At 41.8% G+C, this 23,354-nt stretch overlaps 17 non-coding genes across 17 annotated transcripts; all 17 read left to right on the forward strand.

Annotated features, from left to right (window-relative positions):
- Positions 1-1,145: 1,145 nt before the first annotated feature.
- On the forward strand, positions 1,146-1,217 carry TRNAP-UGG (transfer RNA proline (anticodon UGG)). The gene has a single exon. It is a non-coding gene; the product is annotated as a tRNA-Pro (tRNA).
- Positions 1,218-3,542: 2,325 nt separating this feature from the next.
- TRNAP-UGG (transfer RNA proline (anticodon UGG)) lies at positions 3,543-3,614 on the forward strand. The gene has a single exon. It is a non-coding gene; the product is annotated as a tRNA-Pro (tRNA).
- Positions 3,615-3,886: 272 nt separating this feature from the next.
- TRNAV-CAC (transfer RNA valine (anticodon CAC)) lies at positions 3,887-3,959 on the forward strand. The gene has a single exon. It is a non-coding gene; the product is annotated as a tRNA-Val (tRNA).
- A 1,980-nt stretch (positions 3,960-5,939) lies between these two features.
- On the forward strand, positions 5,940-6,011 carry TRNAP-UGG (transfer RNA proline (anticodon UGG)). The gene has a single exon. It is a non-coding gene; the product is annotated as a tRNA-Pro (tRNA).
- A 2,325-nt stretch (positions 6,012-8,336) lies between these two features.
- On the forward strand, positions 8,337-8,408 carry TRNAP-UGG (transfer RNA proline (anticodon UGG)). Its single transcript has one exon. It is a non-coding gene; the product is annotated as a tRNA-Pro (tRNA).
- A 272-nt stretch (positions 8,409-8,680) lies between these two features.
- On the forward strand, positions 8,681-8,753 carry TRNAV-CAC (transfer RNA valine (anticodon CAC)). Its single transcript has one exon. It is a non-coding gene; the product is annotated as a tRNA-Val (tRNA).
- A 1,980-nt stretch (positions 8,754-10,733) lies between these two features.
- Positions 10,734-10,805, forward strand: TRNAP-UGG (transfer RNA proline (anticodon UGG)). Its single transcript has one exon. It is a non-coding gene; the product is annotated as a tRNA-Pro (tRNA).
- A 272-nt stretch (positions 10,806-11,077) lies between these two features.
- Positions 11,078-11,150, forward strand: TRNAV-CAC (transfer RNA valine (anticodon CAC)). Its single transcript has one exon. It is a non-coding gene; the product is annotated as a tRNA-Val (tRNA).
- A 1,980-nt stretch (positions 11,151-13,130) lies between these two features.
- On the forward strand, positions 13,131-13,202 carry TRNAP-UGG (transfer RNA proline (anticodon UGG)). Its single transcript has one exon. It is a non-coding gene; the product is annotated as a tRNA-Pro (tRNA).
- Positions 13,203-13,474: 272 nt separating this feature from the next.
- TRNAV-CAC (transfer RNA valine (anticodon CAC)) lies at positions 13,475-13,547 on the forward strand. Its single transcript has one exon. It is a non-coding gene; the product is annotated as a tRNA-Val (tRNA).
- Positions 13,548-15,527: 1,980 nt separating this feature from the next.
- Positions 15,528-15,599, forward strand: TRNAP-UGG (transfer RNA proline (anticodon UGG)). Its single transcript has one exon. It is a non-coding gene; the product is annotated as a tRNA-Pro (tRNA).
- Positions 15,600-15,871: 272 nt separating this feature from the next.
- On the forward strand, positions 15,872-15,944 carry TRNAV-CAC (transfer RNA valine (anticodon CAC)). Its single transcript has one exon. It is a non-coding gene; the product is annotated as a tRNA-Val (tRNA).
- Positions 15,945-17,924: 1,980 nt separating this feature from the next.
- On the forward strand, positions 17,925-17,996 carry TRNAP-UGG (transfer RNA proline (anticodon UGG)). The gene has a single exon. It is a non-coding gene; the product is annotated as a tRNA-Pro (tRNA).
- Positions 17,997-18,268: 272 nt separating this feature from the next.
- TRNAV-CAC (transfer RNA valine (anticodon CAC)) lies at positions 18,269-18,341 on the forward strand. The gene has a single exon. It is a non-coding gene; the product is annotated as a tRNA-Val (tRNA).
- Positions 18,342-20,321: 1,980 nt separating this feature from the next.
- On the forward strand, positions 20,322-20,393 carry TRNAP-UGG (transfer RNA proline (anticodon UGG)). The gene has a single exon. It is a non-coding gene; the product is annotated as a tRNA-Pro (tRNA).
- A 2,325-nt stretch (positions 20,394-22,718) lies between these two features.
- TRNAP-UGG (transfer RNA proline (anticodon UGG)) lies at positions 22,719-22,790 on the forward strand. The gene has a single exon. It is a non-coding gene; the product is annotated as a tRNA-Pro (tRNA).
- Positions 22,791-23,062: 272 nt separating this feature from the next.
- Positions 23,063-23,135, forward strand: TRNAV-CAC (transfer RNA valine (anticodon CAC)). The gene has a single exon. It is a non-coding gene; the product is annotated as a tRNA-Val (tRNA).
- The last annotated feature ends 219 nt before the right edge of the window (positions 23,136-23,354 follow it).

A 23,354-nucleotide genomic window follows, 5' to 3' on the forward strand; every position in this document is an offset into this window, starting at 1 on the left:
TGTGTGTGTGTGTGTATGCATGTATGTATATATAGGGAGAGAGAGAGCGTCAATATAAACAGACTTTATTTCAATCAAGCTGTCTTTTCTATCCTTCAGGAGCAGAATGTTCTGATCATCAGCGCTCCAGAATGTAGTGTTTTCTTGGCAAGCATCACATATTGTGATGTGTTAGCTAAAAGTTCCATATCCTAGAGACTGATATATTCCTCTGTACTTGTACCTTGGGGATTCATCAAAACCTGGCATCATAAGCAGCTTTCTACTGCCACAGACTGGACAGCGAAACAATTTAAAATATCCCAGAAAAAGAAAATAAGCATGCTTAATCAGAGCTTTCTGGACAGGAAGGACATTTGAGCAAGTGAGGAATAAGCACTGCTTTTGTTAATTTGCATAGGCAGAATAGAGACTTCTGGGAAAAGGCCGAAATTACAGTCACAGAAAATGGCTGCATCTATAGAGAACGCTAAGAAGTGTTGGCAGCTTTTCCTCTGACCCTGGCCACTTTTACAAGCAATCCTATGATAGTCAGCAGGACCCACCCTCAAAAGGAAGGGGCATCCACTTGGACCCTTTCCACCTTTTCTAAATCTCGCCTGATCGAGCCTGATTGAGCACTGATTGAGCAGATAAGCACATGTCATTCTCATTTCAGAAAGGTATTGGTTAGCTTGCTGCTAGCAGCTCAGTTATGTTATGATGTTAGAGGCTATGCAAGGAATGCTTTAGTCCAGCGATATGCAGTTTTTATTGCGCCTTGCATTCAGCAGGAAGATCTTTAGCTTGAATCTGTGGCCTAGGTATTCACCTTGGTATTTCTTTTGGCACAAAGTGAAGGAGTATTTGAGAGAAAATGCACAATGTGTTTCTTATGTTGTTATGAACAACTTGTTACTCTTTCTCATTAAGCTTCAGCCACTGAAGAAATATATAAATAAGGGCTGACTTCCTGTAAGACGTGTCCAAAGCTGGGACGGAATAAAAGGAGACACTTGTAAATGATAGTGCTATCGTTTGAGAAAGGGTAAGTTGAGACTGACTTTCATGCGTATTCACAGACCAAGCATCATAAAGATACCAGCATGATCTTCATTGCGGGCTTAGAGCCGGTATTAGCTTTTGAGAGGTAAGAGGATTTTGAGGGCTCGTTGGTCTAGGGGTATGATTCTCGCTTTGGGTGCGAGAGGTCCCGGGTTCAAATCCCGGACGAGCCCTTTTCTTGGTACTCTTTTCAAGTTGTTTTGAAGTTTGCGTTTCAAAACCAACATCAATTTTTTCTTTGCAGTAGTGGATAATTCTTTGCTAGAGTCTCATGCTTCAGCCCTGCCCAGTCTGAGCTAATACCAAACATCTGGTCTTGCATGGCATGTACGAGCGTTCAGCTAGGGATGTCGGGCAGGTTGCATGAAAGAAATCTAAAGCCAGAGGCCCATGGAATAGCCAGTTCGGAGCAGTTTCATTACAGAAAAATCAACTGTAGGTATCTGTTTCTGTAGTGTAGTGGTTATCACGTTCGCCTCACACGCGAAAGGTCCCAGGTTCGAAACCGGGCAGAAACAGTTGTTATATTGTGTTGGCTACAATGTTGATAGGTGCCGTTTTGCCATGGAATTGTCCAAGCCCTGAAGATTATTTCATGCAATCTCGTTCCAAGAAAGGGAATTCTCTCAAAACACTAAAGTAATCGGCGTGTGGATGTATCTGTTGGTTCTCAGACCTTGCTTTCAAAAGAGCCCTGCAATCAGTTCACTGCTCACCTAGAACAAGCATTAACATGGAGAATTGTTGGCACCAACAGGAATCTTATTTTAGTGGAGTGTTTCTGGCTTTGAGTGCAGAGGCCCTCGGCTCAATTCCAAGATGATCCTTCTCAGGGTGATGATACAAATGCATTGTCACCTTTACGTTTAATGTCAGAATCATTTATTTCCAGTTGGTGGTGTAAGAATGTTTGCAACAGTATGGCGATTTTTCCTAGCCATGCATGAATGAAAGCATATCACTCGCCTTTAGGTGTTTTTCTAATACATTGATATTTGCATCTTCCTTCCTAGCCTGCATGTTTGACTATCTTACAGGCTGCATGTAATAAGTATCACATCAGGGCCCTTCTTCTACTCAATTCACAACTGTTCTATCACGACATAGATAAGAAAGCTGCATCTGCTTTTGTTGTGTAGTGGTAATCAGGTTTACCTGACGTGTGAAAGCCCCATGCTTTGAAAGTACACAGTAACAAAGAAACCGATGACTTTTATAATAAGGTGTCATGTGTGTCTCTTACTTTGCACAAAAAGTGCCAGAGATGACTTCATTTGCAGTCACTTGAAAAGTAGGGATTCTCCAATAAATGGTAAATGGTTGAAACAAATCTGAAGAAATGCATGACATACCTGTGTGTGTGTGTGTATGCATGTATGTATATATAGGGAGAGAGAGAGCGTCAATATAAACAGACTTTATTTCAATCAAGCTGTCTTTTCTATCCTTCAGGAGCAGAATGTTCTGATCATCAGCGCTCCAGAATGTAGTGTTTTCTTGGCAAGCATCACATATTGTGATGTGTTAGCTAAAAGTTCCATATCCTAGAGACTGATATATTCCTCTGTACTTGTACCTTGGGGATTCATCAAAACCTGGCATCATAAGCAGCTTTCTACTGCCACAGACTGGACAGCGAAACAATTTAAAATATCCCAGAAAAAGAAAATAAGCATGCTTAATCAGAGCTTTCTGGACAGGAAGGACATTTGAGCAAGTGAGGAATAAGCACTGCTTTTGTTAATTTGCATAGGCAGAATAGAGACTTCTGGGAAAAGGCCGAAATTACAGTCACAGAAAATGGCTGCATCTATAGAGAACGCTAAGAAGTGTTGGCAGCTTTTCCTCTGACCCTGGCCACTTTTACAAGCAATCCTATGATAGTCAGCAGGACCCACCCTCAAAAGGAAGGGGCATCCACTTGGACCCTTTCCACCTTTTCTAAATCTCGCCTGATCGAGCCTGATTGAGCACTGATTGAGCAGATAAGCACATGTCATTCTCATTTCAGAAAGGTATTGGTTAGCTTGCTGCTAGCAGCTCAGTTATGTTATGATGTTAGAGGCTATGCAAGGAATGCTTTAGTCCAGCGATATGCAGTTTTTATTGCGCCTTGCATTCAGCAGGAAGATCTTTAGCTTGAATCTGTGGCCTAGGTATTCACCTTGGTATTTCTTTTGGCACAAAGTGAAGGAGTATTTGAGAGAAAATGCACAATGTGTTTCTTATGTTGTTATGAACAACTTGTTACTCTTTCTCATTAAGCTTCAGCCACTGAAGAAATATATAAATAAGGGCTGACTTCCTGTAAGACGTGTCCAAAGCTGGGACGGAATAAAAGGAGACACTTGTAAATGATAGTGCTATCGTTTGAGAAAGGGTAAGTTGAGACTGACTTTCATGCGTATTCACAGACCAAGCATCATAAAGATACCAGCATGATCTTCATTGCGGGCTTAGAGCCGGTATTAGCTTTTGAGAGGTAAGAGGATTTTGAGGGCTCGTTGGTCTAGGGGTATGATTCTCGCTTTGGGTGCGAGAGGTCCCGGGTTCAAATCCCGGACGAGCCCTTTTCTTGGTACTCTTTTCAAGTTGTTTTGAAGTTTGCGTTTCAAAACCAACATCAATTTTTTCTTTGCAGTAGTGGATAATTCTTTGCTAGAGTCTCATGCTTCAGCCCTGCCCAGTCTGAGCTAATACCAAACATCTGGTCTTGCATGGCATGTACGAGCGTTCAGCTAGGGATGTCGGGCAGGTTGCATGAAAGAAATCTAAAGCCAGAGGCCCATGGAATAGCCAGTTCGGAGCAGTTTCATTACAGAAAAATCAACTGTAGGTATCTGTTTCTGTAGTGTAGTGGTTATCACGTTCGCCTCACACGCGAAAGGTCCCCGGTTCGAAACCGGGCAGAAACAGTTGTTATATTGTGTTGGCTACAATGTTGATAGGTGCCGTTTTGCCATGGAATTGTCCAAGCCCTGAAGATTATTTCATGCAATCTCGTTCCAAGAAAGGGAATTCTCTCAAAACACTAAAGTAATCGGCGTGTGGATGTATCTGTTGGTTCTCAGACCTTGCTTTCAAAAGAGCCCTGCAATCGGTTCACTGCTCACCTAGAACAAGCATTAACATGGAGAATTGTTGGCACCAACAGGAATCTTATTTTAGTGGAGTGTTTCTGGCTTTGAGTGCAGAGGCCCTCGGCTCAATTCCAAGATGATCCTTCTCAGGGTGATGATACAAATGCATTGTCACCTTTACGTTTAATGTCAGAATCATTTATTTCCAGTTGGTGGTGTAAGAATGTTTGCAACAGTATGGCGATTTTTCCTAGCCATGCATGAATGAAAGCATATCACTCGCCTTTAGGTGTTTTTCTAATACATTGATATTTGCATCTTCCTTCCTAGCCTGCATGTTTGACTATCTTACAGGCTGCATGTAATAAGTATCACATCAGGGCCCTTCTTCTACTCAATTCACAACTGTTCTATCACGACATAGATAAGAAAGCTGCATCTGCTTTTGTTGTGTAGTGGTAATCAGGTTTACCTGACGTGTGAAAGCCCCATGCTTTGAAAGTACACAGTAACAAAGAAACCGATGACTTTTATAAAAAGGTGTCATGTGTGTCTCTTACTTTGCACAAAAAGTGCCAGAGATGACTTCATTTGCAGTCACTTGAAAAGTAGGGATTCTCCAATAAATGGTAAATGGTTGAAACAAATCTGAAGAAATGCATGACATACCTGTGTGTGTGTGTGTATGCATGTATGTATATATAGGGAGAGAGAGAGCGTCAATATAAACAGACTTTATTTCAATCAAGCTGTCTTTTCTATCCTTCAGGAGCAGAATGTTCTGATCATCAGCGCTCCAGAATGTAGTGTTTTCTTGGCAAGCATCACATATTGTGATGTGTTAGCTAAAAGTTCCATATCCTAGAGACTGATATATTCCTCTGTACTTGTACCTTGGGGATTCATCAAAACCTGGCATCATAAGCAGCTTTCTACTGCCACAGACTGGACAGCGAAACAATTTAAAATATCCCAGAAAAAGAAAATAAGCATGCTTAATCAGAGCTTTCTGGACAGGAAGGACATTTGAGCAAGTGAGGAATAAGCACTGCTTTTGTTAATTTGCATAGGCAGAATAGAGACTTCTGGGAAAAGGCCGAAATTACAGTCACAGAAAATGGCTGCATCTATAGAGAACGCTAAGAAGTGTTGGCAGCTTTTCCTCTGACCCTGGCCACTTTTACAAGCAATCCTATGATAGTCAGCAGGACCCACCCTAAAAAGGAAGGGGCATCCACTTGGACCCTTTCCACCTTTTCTAAATCTCGCCTGATCGAGCCTGATTGAGCACTGATTGAGCAGATAAGCACATGTCATTCTCATTTCAGAAAGGTATTGGTTAGCTTGCTGCTAGCAGCTCAGTTATGTTATGATGTTAGAGGCTATGCAAGGAATGCTTTAGTCCAGCGATATGCAGTTTTTAATGCACCTTGCATTCAGCAGGAAGATCTTTAGCTTGAATCTGTGGCCTAGGTATTCACCTTGGTATTTCTTTTGGCACAAAGTGAAGGAGTATTTAAGAGAAAATGCACAATGTGTTTCTTATGTTGTTATGAACAACTTGTTACTCTTTCTCATTAAGCTTCAGCCACTGAAGAAATATATAAATAAGGGCTGACTTCCTGTAAGACGTGTCCAAAGCTGGGACGGAATAAAAGGAGACACTTGTAAATGATAGTGCTATCGTTTGAGAAAGGGTAAGTTGAGACTGACTTTCATGCGTATTCACAGACCAAGCATCATAAAGATACCAGCATGATCTTCATTGCGGGCTTAGAGCCGGTATTAGCTTTTGAGAGGTAAGAGGATTTTGAGGGCTCGTTGGTCTAGGGGTATGATTCTCGCTTTGGGTGCGAGAGGTCCCGGGTTCAAATCCCGGACGAGCCCTTTTCTTGGTACTCTTTTCAAGTTGTTTTGAAGTTTGCGTTTCAAAACCAACATCAATTTTTTCTTTGCAGTAGTGGATAATTCTTTGCTAGAGTCTCATGCTTCAGCCCTGCCCAGTCTGAGCTAATACCAAACATCTGGTCTTGCATGGCATGTACGAGCGTTCAGCTAGGGATGTCGGGCAGGTTGCATGAAAGAAATCTAAAGCCAGAGGCCCATGGAATAGCCAGTTCGGAGCAGTTTCATTACAGAAAAATCAACTGTAGGTATCTGTTTCTGTAGTGTAGTGGTTATCACGTTCGCCTCACACGCGAAAGGTCCCAGGTTCGAAACCGGGCAGAAACAGTTGTTATATTGTGTTGGCTACAATGTTGATAGGTGCCGTTTTGCCATGGAATTGTCCAAGCCCTGAAGATTATTTCATGCAATCTCGTTCCAAGAAAGGGAATTCTCTCAAAACACTAAAGTAATCGGCGTGTGGATGTATCTGTTGGTTCTCAGACCTTGCTTTCAAAAGAGCCCTGCAATCGGTTCACTGCTCACCTAGAACAAGCATTAACATGGAGAATTGTTGGCACCAACAGGAATCTTATTTTAGTGGAGTGTTTCTGGCTTTGAGTGCAGAGGCCCTCGGCTCAATTCCAAGATGATCCTTCTCAGGGTGATGATACAAATGCATTGTCACCTTTACGTTTAATGTCAGAATCATTTATTTCCAGTTGGTGGTGTAAGAATGTTTGCAACAGTATGGCGATTTTTCCTAGCCATGCATGAATGAAAGCATATCACTCGCCTTTAGGTGTTTTTCTAATACATTGATATTTGCATCTTCCTTCCTAGCCTGCATGTTTGACTATCTTACAGGCTGCATGTAATAAGTATCACATCAGGGCCCTTCTTCTACTCAATTCACAACTGTTCTATCACGACATAGATAAGAAAGCTGCATCTGCTTTTGTTGTGTAGTGGTAATCAGGTTTACCTGACGTGTGAAAGCCCCATGCTTTGAAAGTACACAGTAACAAAGAAACCGATGACTTTTATAATAAGGTGTCATGTGTGTCTCTTACTTTGCACAAAAAGTGCCAGAGATGACTTCATTTGCAGTCACTTGAAAAGTAGGGATTCTCCAATAAATGGTAAATGGTTGAAACAAATCTGAAGAAATGCATGACATACCTGTGTGTGTGTGTGTATGCATGTATGTATATATAGGGAGAGAGAGAGCGTCAATATAAACAGACTTTATTTCAATCAAGCTGTCTTTTCTATCCTTCAGGAGCAGAATGTTCTGATCATCAGCGCTCCAGAATGTAGTGTTTTCTTGGCAAGCATCACATATTGTGATGTGTTAGCTAAAAGTTCCATATCCTAGAGACTGATATATTCCTCTGTACTTGTACCTTGGGGATTCATCAAAACCTGGCATCATAAGCAGCTTTCTACTGCCACAGACTGGACAGCGAAACAATTTAAAATATCCCAGAAAAAGAAAATAAGCATGCTTAATCAGAGCTTTCTGGACAGGAAGGACATTTGAGCAAGTGAGGAATAAGCACTGCTTTTGTTAATTTGCATAGGCAGAATAGAGACTTCTGGGAAAAGGCCGAAATTACAGTCACAGAAAATGGCTGCATCTATAGAGAACGCTAAGAAGTGTTGGCAGCTTTTCCTCTGACCCTGGCCACTTTTACAAGCAATCCTATGATAGTCAGCAGGACCCACCCTCAAAAGGAAGGGGCATCCACTTGGACCCTTTCCACCTTTTCTAAATCTCGCCTGATCGAGCCTGATTGAGCACTGATTGAGCAGATAAGCACATGTCATTCTCATTTCAGAAAGGTATTGGTTAGCTTGCTGCTAGCAGCTCAGTTATGTTATGATGTTAGAGGCTATGCAAGGAATGCTTTAGTCCAGCGATATGCAGTTTTTATTGCGCCTTGCATTCAGCAGGAAGATCTTTAGCTTGAATCTGTGGCCTAGGTATTCACCTTGGTATTTCTTTTGGCACAAAGTGAAGGAGTATTTGAGAGAAAATGCACAATGTGTTTCTTATGTTGTTATGAACAACTTGTTACTCTTTCTCATTAAGCTTCAGCCACTGAAGAAATATATAAATAAGGGCTGACTTCCTGTAAGACGTGTCCAAAGCTGGGACGGAATAAAAGGAGACACTTGTAAATGATAGTGCTATCGTTTGAGAAAGGGTAAGTTGAGACTGACTTTCATGCGTATTCACAGACCAAGCATCATAAAGATACCAGCATGATCTTCATTGCGGGCTTAGAGCCGGTATTAGCTTTTGAGAGGTAAGAGGATTTTGAGGGCTCGTTGGTCTAGGGGTATGATTCTCGCTTTGGGTGCGAGAGGTCCCGGGTTCAAATCCCGGACGAGCCCTTTTCTTGGTACTCTTTTCAAGTTGTTTTGAAGTTTGCGTTTCAAAACCAACATCAATTTTTTCTTTGCAGTAGTGGATAATTCTTTGCTAGAGTCTCATGCTTCAGCCCTGCCCAGTCTGAGCTAATACCAAACATCTGGTCTTGCATGGCATGTACGAGCGTTCAGCTAGGGATGTCGGGCAGGTTGCATGAAAGAAATCTAAAGCCAGAGGCCCATGGAATAGCCAGTTCGGAGCAGTTTCATTACAGAAAAATCAACTGTAGGTATCTGTTTCTGTAGTGTAGTGGTTATCACGTTCGCCTCACACGCGAAAGGTCCCCGGTTCGAAACCGGGCAGAAACAGTTGTTATATTGTGTTGGCTACAATGTTGATAGGTGCCGTTTTGCCATGGAATTGTCCAAGCCCTGAAGATTATTTCATGCAATCTCGTTCCAAGAAAGGGAATTCTCTCAAAACACTAAAGTAATCGGCGTGTGGATGTATCTGTTGGTTCTCAGACCTTGCTTTCAAAAGAGCCCTGCAATCGGTTCACTGCTCACCTAGAACAAGCATTAACATGGAGAATTGTTGGCACCAACAGGAATCTTATTTTAGTGGAGTGTTTCTGGCTTTGAGTGCAGAGGCCCTCGGCTCAATTCCAAGATGATCCTTCTCAGGGTGATGATACAAATGCATTGTCACCTTTACGTTTAATGTCAGAATCATTTATTTCCAGTTGGTGGTGTAAGAATGTTTGCAACAGTATGGCGATTTTTCCTAGCCATGCATGAATGAAAGCATATCACTCGCCTTTAGGTGTTTTTCTAATACATTGATATTTGCATCTTCCTTCCTAGCCTGCATGTTTGACTATCTTACAGGCTGCATGTAATAAGTATCACATCAGGGCCCTTCTTCTACTCAATTCACAACTGTTCTATCACGACATAGATAAGAAAGCTGCATCTGCTTTTGTTGTGTAGTGGTAATCAGGTTTACCTGACGTGTGAAAGCCCCATGCTTTGAAAGTACACAGTAACAAAGAAACCGATGACTTTTATAATAAGGTGTCATGTGTGTCTCTTACTTTGCACAAAAAGTGCCAGAGATGACTTCATTTGCAGTTACTTGAAAAGTAGGGATTCTCCAATAAATGGTAAATGGTTGAAACAAATCTGAAGAAATGCATGACATACCTGTGTGTGTGTGTGTATGCATGTATGTATATATAGGGAGAGAGAGAGCGTCAATATAAACAGACTTTATTTCAATCAAGCTGTCTTTTCTATCCTTCAGGAGCAGAATGTTCTGATCATCAGCGCTCCAGAATGTAGTGTTTTCTTGGCAAGCATCACATATTGTGATGTGTTAGCTAAAAGTTCCATATCCTAGAGACTGATATATTCCTCTGTACTTGTACCTTGGGGATTCATCAAAACCTGGCATCATAAGCAGCTTTCTACTGCCACAGACTGGACAGCGAAACAATTTAAAATATCCCAGAAAAAGAAAATAAGCATGCTTAATCAGAGCTTTCTGGACAGGAAGGACATTTGAGCAAGTGAGGAATAAGCACTGCTTTTGTTAATTTGCATAGGCAGAATAGAGACTTCTGGGAAAAGGCCGAAATTACAGTCACAGAAAATGGCTGCATCTATAGAGAACGCTAAGAAGTGTTGGCAGCTTTTCCTCTGACCCTGGCCACTTTTACAAGCAATCCTATGATAGTCAGCAGGACCCACCCTCAAAAGGAAGGGGCATCCACTTGGACCCTTTCCACCTTTTCTAAATCTCGCCTGATCGAGCCTGATTGAGCACTGATTGAGCAGATAAGCACATGTCATTCTCATTTCAGAAAGGTATTGGTTAGCTTGCTGCTAGCAGCTCAGTTATGTTATGATGTTAGAGGCTATGCAAGGAATGCTTTAGTCCAGCGATATGCAGTTTTTATTGCGCCTTGCATTCAGCAGGAAGATCTTTAGCTTGAATCTGTGGCCTAGGTATTCACCTTGGTATTTCTTTTGGCACAAAGTGAAGGAGTATTTGAGAGAAAATGCACAATGTGTTTCTTATGTTGTTATGAACAACTTGTTACTCTTTCTCATTAAGCTTCAGCCACTGAAGAAATATATAAATAAGGGCTGACTTCCTGTAAGACGTGTCCAAAGCTGGGACGGAATAAAAGGAGACACTTGTAAATGATAGTGCTATCGTTTGAGAAAGGGTAAGTTGAGACTGACTTTCATGCGTATTCACAGACCAAGCATCATAAAGATACCAGCATGATCTTCATTGCGGGCTTAGAGCCGGTATTAGCTTTTGAGAGGTAAGAGGATTTTGAGGGCTCGTTGGTCTAGGGGTATGATTCTCGCTTTGGGTGCGAGAGGTCCCGGGTTCAAATCCCGGACGAGCCCTTTTCTTGGTACTCTTTTCAAGTTGTTTTGAAGTTTGCGTTTCAAAACCAACATCAATTTTTTCTTTGCAGTAGTGGATAATTCTTTGCTAGAGTCTCATGCTTCAGCCCTGCCCAGTCTGAGCTAATACCAAACATCTGGTCTTGCATGGCATGTACGAGCGTTCAGCTAGGGATGTCGGGCAGGTTGCATGAAAGAAATCTAAAGCCAGAGGCCCATGGAATAGCCAGTTCGGAGCAGTTTCATTACAGAAAAATCAACTGTAGGTATCTGTTTCTGTAGTGTAGTGGTTATCACGTTCGCCTCACACGCGAAAGGTCCCCGGTTCGAAACCGGGCAGAAACAGTTGTTATATTGTGTTGGCTACAATGTTGATAGGTGCCGTTTTGCCATGGAATTGTCCAAGCCCTGAAGATTATTTCATGCAATCTCGTTCCAAGAAAGGGAATTCTCTCAAAACACTAAAGTAATCGGCGTGTGGATGTATCTGTTGGTTCTCAGACCTTGCTTTCAAAAGAGCCCTGCAATCGGTTCACTGCTCACCTAGAACAAGCATTAACATGGAGAATTGTTGGCACCAACAGGAATCTTATTTTAGTGGAGTGTTTCTGGCTTTGAGTGCAGAGGCCCTCGGCTCAATTCCAAGATGATCCTTCTCAGGGTGATGATACAAATGCATTGTCACCTTTACGTTTAATGTCAGAATCATTTATTTCCAGTTGGTGGTGTAAGAATGTTTGCAACAGTATGGCGATTTTTCCTAGCCATGCATGAATGAAAGCATATCACTCGCCTTTAGGTGTTTTTCTAATACATTGATATTTGCATCTTCCTTCCTAGCCTGCATGTTTGACTATCTTACAGGCTGCATGTAATAAGTATCACATCAGGGCCCTTCTTCTACTCAATTCACAACTGTTCTATCACGACATAGATAAGAAAGCTGCATCTGCTTTTGTTGTGTAGTGGTAATCAGGTTTACCTGACGTGTGAAAGCCCCATGCTTTGAAAGTACACAGTAACAAAGAAACCGATGACTTTTATAAAAAGGTGTCATGTGTGTCTCTTACTTTGCACAAAAAGTGCCAGAGATGACTTCATTTGCAGTCACTTGAAAAGTAGGGATTCTCCAATAAATGGTAAATGGTTGAAACAAATCTGAAGAAATGCATGACATACCTGTGTGTGTGTGTGTATGCATGTATGTATATATAGGGAGAGAGAGAGCGTCAATATAAACAGACTTTATTTCAATCAAGCTGTCTTTTCTATCCTTCAGGAGCAGAATGTTCTGATCATCAGCGCTCCAGAATGTAGTGTTTTCTTGGCAAGCATCACATATTGTGATGTGTTAGCTAAAAGTTCCATATCCTAGAGACTGATATATTCCTCTGTACTTGTACCTTGGGGATTCATCAAAACCTGGCATCATAAGCAGCTTTCTACTGCCACAGACTGGACAGCGAAACAATTTAAAATATCCCAGAAAAAGAAAATAAGCATGCTTAATCAGAGCTTTCTGGACAGGAAGGACATTTGAGCAAGTGAGGAATAAGCACTGCTTTTGTTAATTTGCATAGGCAGAATAGAGACTTCTGGGAAAAGGCCGAAATTACAGTCACAGAAAATGGCTGCATCTATAGAGAACGCTAAGAAGTGTTGGCAGCTTTTCCTCTGACCCTGGCCACTTTTACAAGCAATCCTATGATAGTCAGCAGGACCCACCCTAAAAAGGAAGGGGCATCCACTTGGACCCTTTCCACCTTTTCTAAATCTCGCCTGATCGAGCCTGATTGAGCACTGATTGAGCAGATAAGCACATGTCATTCTCATTTCAGAAAGGTATTGGTTAGCTTGCTGCTAGCAGCTCAGTTATGTTATGATGTTAGAGGCTATGCAAGGAATGCTTTAGTCCAGCGATATGCAGTTTTTAATGCGCCTTGCATTCAGCAGGAAGATCTTTAGCTTGAATCTGTGGCCTAGGTATTCACCTTGGTATTTCTTTTGGCACAAAGTGAAGGAGTATTTAAGAGAAAATGCACAATGTGTTTCTTATGTTGTTATGAACAACTTGTTACTCTTTCTCATTAAGCTTCAGCCACTGAAGAAATATATAAATAAGGGCTGACTTCCTGTAAGACGTGTCCAAAGCTGGGACGGAATAAAAGGAGACACTTGTAAATGATAGTGCTATCGTTTGAGAAAGGGTAAGTTGAGACTGACTTTCATGCGTATTCACAGACCAAGCATCATAAAGATACCAGCATGATCTTCATTGCGGGCTTAGAGCCGGTATTAGCTTTTGAGAGGTAAGAGGATTTTGAGGGCTCGTTGGTCTAGGGGTATGATTCTCGCTTTGGGTGCGAGAGGTCCCGGGTTCAAATCCCGGACGAGCCCTTTTCTTGGTACTCTTTTCAAGTTGTTTTGAAGTTTGCGTTTCAAAACCAACATCAATTTTTTCTTTGCAGTAGTGGATAATTCTTTGCTAGAGTCTCATGCTTCAGCCCTGCCCAGTCTGAGCTAATACCAAACATCTGGTCTTGCATGGCATGTACGAGCGTTCAGCTAGGGATGTCGGGCAGGTTGCATGAAAGAAATCTAAAGCCAGAGGCCCATGGAATAGCCAGTTCGGAGCAGTTTCATTACAGAAAAATCAACTGTAGGTATCTGTTTCTGTAGTGTAGTGGTTATCACGTTCGCCTCACACGCGAAAGGTCCCCGGTTCGAAACCGGGCAGAAACAGTTGTTATATTGTGTTGGCTACAATGTTGATAGGTGCCGTTTTGCCATGGAATTGTCCAAGCCCTGAAGATTATTTCATGCAATCTCGTTCCAAGAAAGGGAATTCTCTCAAAACACTAAAGTAATCGGCGTGTGGATGTATCTGTTGGTTCTCAGACCTTGCTTTCAAAAGAGCCCTGCAATCGGTTCACTGCTCACCTAGAACAAGCATTAACATGGAGAATTGTTGGCACCAACAGGAATCTTATTTTAGTGGAGTGTTTCTGGCTTTGAGTGCAGAGGCCCTCGGCTCAATTCCAAGATGATCCTTCTCAGGGTGATGATACAAATGCATTGTCACCTTTACGTTTAATGTCAGAATCATTTATTTCCAGTTGGTGGTGTAAGAATGTTTGCAACAGTATGGCGATTTTTCCTAGCCATGCATGAATGAAAGCATATCACTCGCCTTTAGGTGTTTTTCTAATACATTGATATTTGCATCTTCCTTCCTAGCCTGCATGTTTGACTATCTTACAGGCTGCATGTAATAAGTATCACATCAGGGCCCTTCTTCTACTCAATTCACAACTGTTCTATCACGACATAGATAAGAAAGCTGCATCTGCTTTTGTTGTGTAGTGGTAATCAGGTTTACCTGACGTGTGAAAGCCCCATGCTTTGAAAGTACACAGTAACAAAGAAACCGATGACTTTTATAAAAAGGTGTCATGTGTGTCTCTTACTTTGCACAAAAAGTGCCAGAGATGACTTCATTTGCAGTCACTTGAAAAGTAGGGATTCTCCAATAAATGGTAAATGGTTGAAACAAATCTGAAGAAATGCATGACATACCTGTGTGTGTGTGTGTATGCATGTATGTATATATAGGGAGAGAGAGAGCGTCAATATAAACAGACTTTATTTCAATCAAGCTGTCTTTTCTATCCTTCAGGAGCAGAATGTTCTGATCATCAGCGCTCCAGAATGTAGTGTTTTCTTGGCAAGCATCACATATTGTGATGTGTTAGCTAAAAGTTCCATATCCTAGAGACTGATATATTCCTCTGTACTTGTACCTTGGGGATTCATCAAAACCTGGCATCATAAGCAGCTTTCTACTGCCACAGACTGGACAGCGAAACAATTTAAAATATCCCAGAAAAAGAAAATAAGCATGCTTAATCAGAGCTTTCTGGACAGGAAGGACATTTGAGCAAGTGAGGAATAAGCACTGCTTTTGTTAATTTGCATAGGCAGAATAGAGACTTCTGGGAAAAGGCCGAAATTACAGTCACAGAAAATGGCTGCATCTATAGAGAACGCTAAGAAGTGTTGGCAGCTTTTCCTCTGACCCTGGCCACTTTTACAAGCAATCCTATGATAGTCAGCAGGACCCACCCTCAAAAGGAAGGGGCATCCACTTGGACCCTTTCCACCTTTTCTAAATCTCGCCTGATCGAGCCTGATTGAGCACTGATTGAGCAGATAAGCACATGTCATTCTCATTTCAGAAAGGTATTGGTTAGCTTGCTGCTAGCAGCTCAGTTATGTTATGATGTTAGAGGCTATGCAAGGAATGCTTTAGTCCAGCGATATGCAGTTTTTATTGCGCCTTGCATTCAGCAGGAAGATCTTTAGCTTGAATCTGTGGCCTAGGTATTCACCTTGGTATTTCTTTTGGCACAAAGTGAAGGAGTATTTGAGAGAAAATGCACAATGTGTTTCTTATGTTGTTATGAACAACTTGTTACTCTTTCTCATTAAGCTTCAGCCACTGAAGAAATATATAAATAAGGGCTGACTTCCTGTAAGACGTGTCCAAAGCTGGGACGGAATAAAAGGAGACACTTGTAAATGATAGTGCTATCGTTTGAGAAAGGGTAAGTTGAGACTGACTTTCATGCGTATTCACAGACCAAGCATCATAAAGATACCAGCATGATCTTCATTGCGGGCTTAGAGCCGGTATTAGCTTTTGAGAGGTAAGAGGATTTTGAGGGCTCGTTGGTCTAGGGGTATGATTCTCGCTTTGGGTGCGAGAGGTCCCGGGTTCAAATCCCGGACGAGCCCTTTTCTTGGTACTCTTTTCAAGTTGTTTTGAAGTTTGCGTTTCAAAACCAACATCAATTTTTTCTTTGCAGTAGTGGATAATTCTTTGCTAGAGTCTCATGCTTCAGCCCTGCCCAGTCTGAGCTAATACCAAACATCTGGTCTTGCATGGCATGTACGAGCGTTCAGCTAGGGATGTCGGGCAGGTTGCATGAAAGAAATCTAAAGCCAGAGGCCCATGGAATAGCCAGTTCGGAGCAGTTTCATTACAGAAAAATCAACTGTAGGTATCTGTTTCTGTAGTGTAGTGGTTATCACGTTCGCCTCACACGCGAAAGGTCCCCGGTTCGAAACCGGGCAGAAACAGTTGTTATATTGTGTTGGCTACAATGTTGATAGGTGCCGTTTTGCCATGGAATTGTCCAAGCCCTGAAGATTATTTCATGCAATCTCGTTCCAAGAAAGGGAATTCTCTCAAAACACTAAAGTAATCGGCGTGTGGATGTATCTGTTGGTTCTCAGACCTTGCTTTCAAAAGAGCCCTGCAATCGGTTCACTGCTCACCTAGAACAAGCATTAACATGGAGAATTGTTGGCACCAACAGGAATCTTATTTTAGTGGAGTGTTTCTGGCTTTGAGTGCAGAGGCCCTCGGCTCAATTCCAAGATGATCCTTCTCAGGGTGATGATACAAATGCATTGTCACCTTTACGTTTAATGTCAGAATCATTTATTTCCAGTTGGTGGTGTAAGAATGTTTGCAACAGTATGGCGATTTTTCCTAGCCATGCATGAATGAAAGCATATCACTCGCCTTTAGGTGTTTTTCTAATACATTGATATTTGCATCTTCCTTCCTAGCCTGCATGTTTGACTATCTTACAGGCTGCATGTAATAAGTATCACATCAGGGCCCTTCTTCTACTCAATTCACAACTGTTCTATCACGACATAGATAAGAAAGCTGCATCTGCTTTTGTTGTGTAGTGGTAATCAGGTTTACCTGACGTGTGAAAGCCCCATGCTTTGAAAGTACACAGTAACAAAGAAACCGATGACTTTTATAAAAAGGTGTCATGTGTGTCTCTTACTTTGCACAAAAAGTGCCAGAGATGACTTCATTTGCAGTCACTTGAAAAGTAGGGATTCTCCAATAAATGGTAAATGGTTGAAACAAATCTGAAGAAATGCATGACATACCTGTGTGTGTGTGTGTATGCATGTATGTATATATAGGGAGAGAGAGAGCGTCAATATAAACAGACTTTATTTCAATCAAGCTGTCTTTTCTATCCTTCAGGAGCAGAATGTTCTGATCATCAGCGCTCCAGAATGTAGTGTTTTCTTGGCAAGCATCACATATTGTGATGTGTTAGCTAAAAGTTCCATATCCTAGAGACTGATATATTCCTCTGTACTTGTACCTTGGGGATTCATCAAAACCTGGCATCATAAGCAGCTTTCTACTGCCACAGACTGGACAGCGAAACAATTTAAAATATCCCAGAAAAAGAAAATAAGCATGCTTAATCAGAGCTTTCTGGACAGGAAGGACATTTGAGCAAGTGAGGAATAAGCACTGCTTTTGTTAATTTGCATAGGCAGAATAGAGACTTCTGGGAAAAGGCCGAAATTACAGTCACAGAAAATGGCTGCATCTATAGAGAACGCTAAGAAGTGTTGGCAGCTTTTCCTCTGACCCTGGCCACTTTTACAAGCAATCCTATGATAGTCAGCAGGACCCACCCTAAAAAGGAAGGGGCATCCACTTGGACCCTTTCCACCTTTTCTAAATCTCGCCTGATCGAGCCTGATTGAGCACTGATTGAGCAGATAAGCACATGTCATTCTCATTTCAGAAAGGTATTGGTTAGCTTGCTGCTAGCAGCTCAGTTATGTTATGATGTTAGAGGCTATGCAAGGAATGCTTTAGTCCAGCGATATGCAGTTTTTAATGCACCTTGCATTCAGCAGGAAGATCTTTAGCTTGAATCTGTGGCCTAGGTATTCACCTTGGTATTTCTTTTGGCACAAAGTGAAGGAGTATTTAAGAGAAAATGCACAATGTGTTTCTTATGTTGTTATGAACAACTTGTTACTCTTTCTCATTAAGCTTCAGCCACTGAAGAAATATATAAATAAGGGCTGACTTCCTGTAAGACGTGTCCAAAGCTGGGACGGAATAAAAGGAGACACTTGTAAATGATAGTGCTATCGTTTGAGAAAGGGTAAGTTGAGACTGACTTTCATGCGTATTCACAGACCAAGCATCATAAAGATACCAGCATGATCTTCATTGCGGGCTTAGAGCCGGTATTAGCTTTTGAGAGGTAAGAGGATTTTGAGGGCTCGTTGGTCTAGGGGTATGATTCTCGCTTTGGGTGCGAGAGGTCCCGGGTTCAAATCCCGGACGAGCCCTTTTCTTGGTACTCTTTTCAAGTTGTTTTGAAGTTTGCGTTTCAAAACCAACATCAATTTTTTCTTTGCAGTAGTGGATAATTCTTTGCTAGAGTCTCATGCTTCAGCCCTGCCCAGTCTGAGCTAATACCAAACATCTGGTCTTGCATGGCATGTACGAGCGTTCAGCTAGGGATGTCGGGCAGGTTGCATGAAAGAAATCTAAAGCCAGAGGCCCATGGAATAGCCAGTTCGGAGCAGTTTCATTATAGAAAAATCAACTGTAGGTATCTGTTTCTGTAGTGTAGTGGTTATCACGTTCGCCTCACACGCGAAAGGTCCCCGGTTCGAAACCGGGCAGAAACAGTTGTTATATTGTGTTGGCTACAATGTTGATAGGTGCCGTTTTGCCATGGAATTGTCCAAGCCCTGAAGATTATTTCATGCAATCTCGTTCCAAGAAAGGGAATTCTCTCAAAACACTAAAGTAATCGGCGTGTGGATGTATCTGTTGGTTCTCAGACCTTGCTTTCAAAAGAGCCCTGCAATCGGTTCACTGCTCACCTAGAACAAGCATTAACATGGAGAATTGTTGGCACCAACAGGAATCTTATTTTAGTGGAGTGTTTCTGGCTTTGAGTGCAGAGGCCCTCGGCTCAATTCCAAGATGATCCTTCTCAGGGTGATGATACAAATGCATTGTCACCTTTACGTTTAATGTCAGAATCATTTATTTCCAGTTGGTGGTGTAAGAATGTTTGCAACAGTATGGCGATTTTTCCTAGCCATGCATGAATGAAAGCATATCACTCGCCTTTAGGTGTTTTTCTAATACATTGATATTTGCATCTTCCTTCCTAGCCTGCATGTTTGACTATCTTACAGGCTGCATGTAATAAGTATCACATCAGGGCCCTTCTTCTACTCAATTCACAACTGTTCTATCACGACATAGATAAGAAAGCTGCATCTGCTTTTGTTGTGTAGTGGTAATCAGGTTTACCTGACGTGTGAAAGCCCCATGCTTTGAAAGTACACAGTAACAAAGAAACCGATGACTTTTATAAAAAGGTGTCATGTGTGTCTCTTACTTTGCACAAAAAGTGCCAGAGATGACTTCATTTGCAGTCACTTGAAAAGTAGGGATTCTCCAATAAATGGTAAATGGTTGAAACAAATCTGAAGAAATGCATGACATACCTGTGTGTGTGTGTGTATGCATGTATGTATATATAGGGAGAGAGAGAGCGTCAATATAAACAGACTTTATTTCAATCAAGCTGTCTTTTCTATCCTTCAGGAGCAGAATGTTCTGATCATCAGCGCTCCAGAATGTAGTGTTTTCTTGGCAAGCATCACATATTGTGATGTGTTAGCTAAAAGTTCCATATCCTAGAGACTGATATATTCCTCTGTACTTGTACCTTGGGGATTCATCAAAACCTGGCATCATAAGCAGCTTTCTACTGCCACAGACTGGACAGCGAAACAATTTAAAATATCCCAGAAAAAGAAAATAAGCATGCTTAATCAGAGCTTTCTGGACAGGAAGGACATTTGAGCAAGTGAGGAATAAGCACTGCTTTTGTTAATTTGCATAGGCAGAATAGAGACTTCTGGGAAAAGGCCGAAATTACAGTCACAGAAAATGGCTGCATCTATAGAGAACGCTAAGAAGTGTTGGCAGCTTTTCCTCTGACCCTGGCCACTTTTACAAGCAATCCTATGATAGTCAGCAGGACCCACCCTAAAAAGGAAGGGGCATCCACTTGGACCCTTTCCACCTTTTCTAAATCTCGCCTGATCGAGCCTGATTGAGCACTGATTGAGCAGATAAGCACATGTCATTCTCATTTCAGAAAGGTATTGGTTAGCTTGCTGCTAGCAGCTCAGTTATGTTATGATGTTAGAGGCTATGCAAGGAATGCTTTAGTCCAGCGATATGCAGTTTTTAATGCACCTTGCATTCAGCAGGAAGATCTTTAGCTTGAATCTGTGGCCTAGGTATTCACCTTGGTATTTCTTTTGGCACAAAGTGAAGGAGTATTTAAGAGAAAATGCACAATGTGTTTCTTATGTTGTTATGAACAACTTGTTACTCTTTCTCATTAAGCTTCAGCCACTGAAGAAATATATAAATAAGGGCTGACTTCCTGTAAGACGTGTCCAAAGCTGGGACGGAATAAAAGGAGACACTTGTAAATGATAGTGCTATCGTTTGAGAAAGGGTAAGTTGAGACTGACTTTCATGCGTATTCACAGACCAAGCATCATAAAGATACCAGCATGATCTTCATTGCGGGCTTAGAGCCGGTATTAGCTTTTGAGAGGTAAGAGGATTTTGAGGGCTCGTTGGTCTAGGGGTATGATTCTCGCTTTGGGTGCGAGAGGTCCCGGGTTCAAATCCCGGACGAGCCCTTTTCTTGGTACTCTTTTCAAGTTGTTTTGAAGTTTGCGTTTCAAAACCAACATCAATTTTTTCTTTGCAGTAGTGGATAATTCTTTGCTAGAGTCTCATGCTTCAGCCCTGCCCAGTCTGAGCTAATACCAAACATCTGGTCTTGCATGGCATGTACGAGCGTTCAGCTAGGGATGTCGGGCAGGTTGCATGAAAGAAATCTAAAGCCAGAGGCCCATGGAATAGCCAGTTCGGAGCAGTTTCATTACAGAAAAATCAACTGTAGGTATCTGTTTCTGTAGTGTAGTGGTTATCACGTTCGCCTCACACGCGAAAGGTCCCAGGTTCGAAACTGGGCAGAAACAGTTGTTATATTGTGTTGGCTACAATGTTGATAGGTGCCGTTTTGCCATGGAATTGTCCAAGCCCTGAAGATTATTTCATGCAATCTCGTTCCAAGAAAGGGAATTCTCTCAAAACACTAAAGTAATCGGCGTGTGGATGTATCTGTTGGTTCTCAGACCTTGCTTTCAAAAGAGCCCTGCAATCGGTTCACTGCTCACCTAGAACAAGCATTAACATGGAGAATTGTTGGCACCAACAGGAATCTTATTTTAGTGGAGTGTTTCTGGCTTTGAGTGCAGAGGCCCTCGGCTCAATTCCAAGATGATCCTTCTCAGGGTGATGATACAAATGCATTGTCACCTTTACGTTTAATGTCAGAATCATTTATTTCCAGTTGGTGGTGTAAGAATGTTTGCAACAGTATGGCGATTTTTCCTAGCCATGCATGAATGAAAGCATATCACTCGCCTTTAGGTGTTTTTCTAATACATTGATATTTGCATCTTCCTTCCTAGCCTGCATGTTTGACTATCTTACAGGCTGCATGTAATAAGTATCACATCAGGGCCCTTCTTCTACTCAATTCACAACTGTTCTATCACGACATAGATAAGAAAGCTGCATCTGCTTTTGTTGTGTAGTGGTAATCAGGTTTACCTGACGTGTGAAAGCCCCATGCTTTGAAAGTACACAGTAACAAAGAAACCGATGACTTTTATAATAAGGTGTCATGTGTGTCTCTTACTTTGCACAAAAAGTGCCAGAGATGACTTCATTTGCAGTCACTTGAAAAGTAGGGATTCTCCAATAAATGGTAAATGGTTGAAACAAATCTGAAGAAATGCATGACATACCTGTGTGTGTGTGTGTATGCATGTATGTATATATAGGGAGAGAGAGAGCGTCAATATAAACAGACTTTATTTCAATCAAGCTGTCTTTTCTATCCTTCAGGAGCAGAATGTTCTGATCATCAGCGCTCCAGAATGTAGTGTTTTCTTGGCAAGCATCACATATTGTGATGTGTTAGCTAAAAGTTCCATATCCTAGAGACTGATATATTCCTCTGTACTTGTACCTTGGGGATTCATCAAAACCTGGCATCATAAGCAGCTTTCTACTGCCACAGACTGGACAGCGAAACAATTTAAAATATCCCAGAAAAAGAAAATAAGCATGCTTAATCAGAGCTTTCTGGACAGGAAGGACATTTGAGCAAGTGAGGAATAAGCACTGCTTTTGTTAATTTGCATAGGCAGAATAGAGACTTCTGGGAAAAGGCCGAAATTACAGTCACAGAAAATGGCTGCATCTATAGAGAACGCTAAGAAGTGTTGGCAGCTTTTCCTCTGACCCTGGCCACTTTTACAAGCAATCCTATGATAGTCAGCAGGACCCACCCTCAAAAGGAAGGGGCATCCACTTGGACCCTTTCCACCTTTTCTAAATCTCGCCTGATCGAGCCTGATTGAGCACTGATTGAGCAGATAAGCACATGTCATTCTCATTTCAGAAAGGTATTGGTTAGCTTGCTGCTAGCAGCTCAGTTATGTTATGATGTTAGAGGCTATGCAAGGAATGCTTTAGTCCAGCGATATGCAGTTTTTATTGCGCCTTGCATTCAGCAGGAAGATCTTTAGCTTGAATCTGTGGCCTAGGTATTCACCTTGGTATTTCTTTTGGCACAAAGTGAAGGAGTATTTGAGAGAAAATGCACAATGTGTTTCTTATGTTGTTATGAACAACTTGTTACTCTTTCTCATTAAGCTTCAGCCACTGAAGAAATATATAAATAAGGGCTGACTTCCTGTAAGACGTGTCCAAAGCTGGGACGGAATAAAAGGAGACACTTGTAAATGATAGTGCTATCGTTTGAGAAAGGGTAAGTTGAGACTGACTTTCATGCGTATTCACAGACCAAGCATCATAAAGATACCAGCATGATCTTCATTGCGGGCTTAGAGCCGGTATTAGCTTTTGAGAGGTAAGAGGATTTTGAGGGCTCGTTGGTCTAGGGGTATGATTCTCGCTTTGGGTGCGAGAGGTCCCGGGTTCAAATCCCGGACGAGCCCTTTTCTTGGTACTCTTTTCAAGTTGTTTTGAAGTTTGCGTTTCAAAACCAACATCAATTTTTTCTTTGCAGTAGTGGATAATTCTTTGCTAGAGTCTCATGCTTCAGCCCTGCCCAGTCTGAGCTAATACCAAACATCTGGTCTTGCATGGCATGTACGAGCGTTCAGCTAGGGATGTCGGGCAGGTTGCATGAAAGAAATCTAAAGCCAGAGGCCCATGGAATAGCCAGTTCGGAGCAGTTTCATTACAGAAAAATCAACTGTAGGTATCTGTTTCTGTAGTGTAGTGGTTATCACGTTCGCCTCACACGCGAAAGGTCCCCGGTTCGAAACCGGGCAGAAACAGTTGTTATATTGTGTTGGCTACAATGTTGATAGGTGCCGTTTTGCCATGGAATTGTCCAAGCCCTGAAGATTATTTCATGCAATCTCGTTCCAAGAAAGGGAATTCTCTCAAAACACTAAAGTAATCGGCGTGTGGATGTATCTGTTGGTTCTCAGACCTTGCTTTCAAAAGAGCCCTGCAATCGGTTCACTGCTCACCTAGAACAAGCATTAACATGG

Source organism: Triturus cristatus, chromosome 8, assembly GCF_964204655.1.
Source record: "Triturus cristatus chromosome 8, aTriCri1.1, whole genome shotgun sequence".
NCBI lineage: Eukaryota > Metazoa > Chordata > Amphibia > Caudata > Salamandridae > Triturus > Triturus cristatus.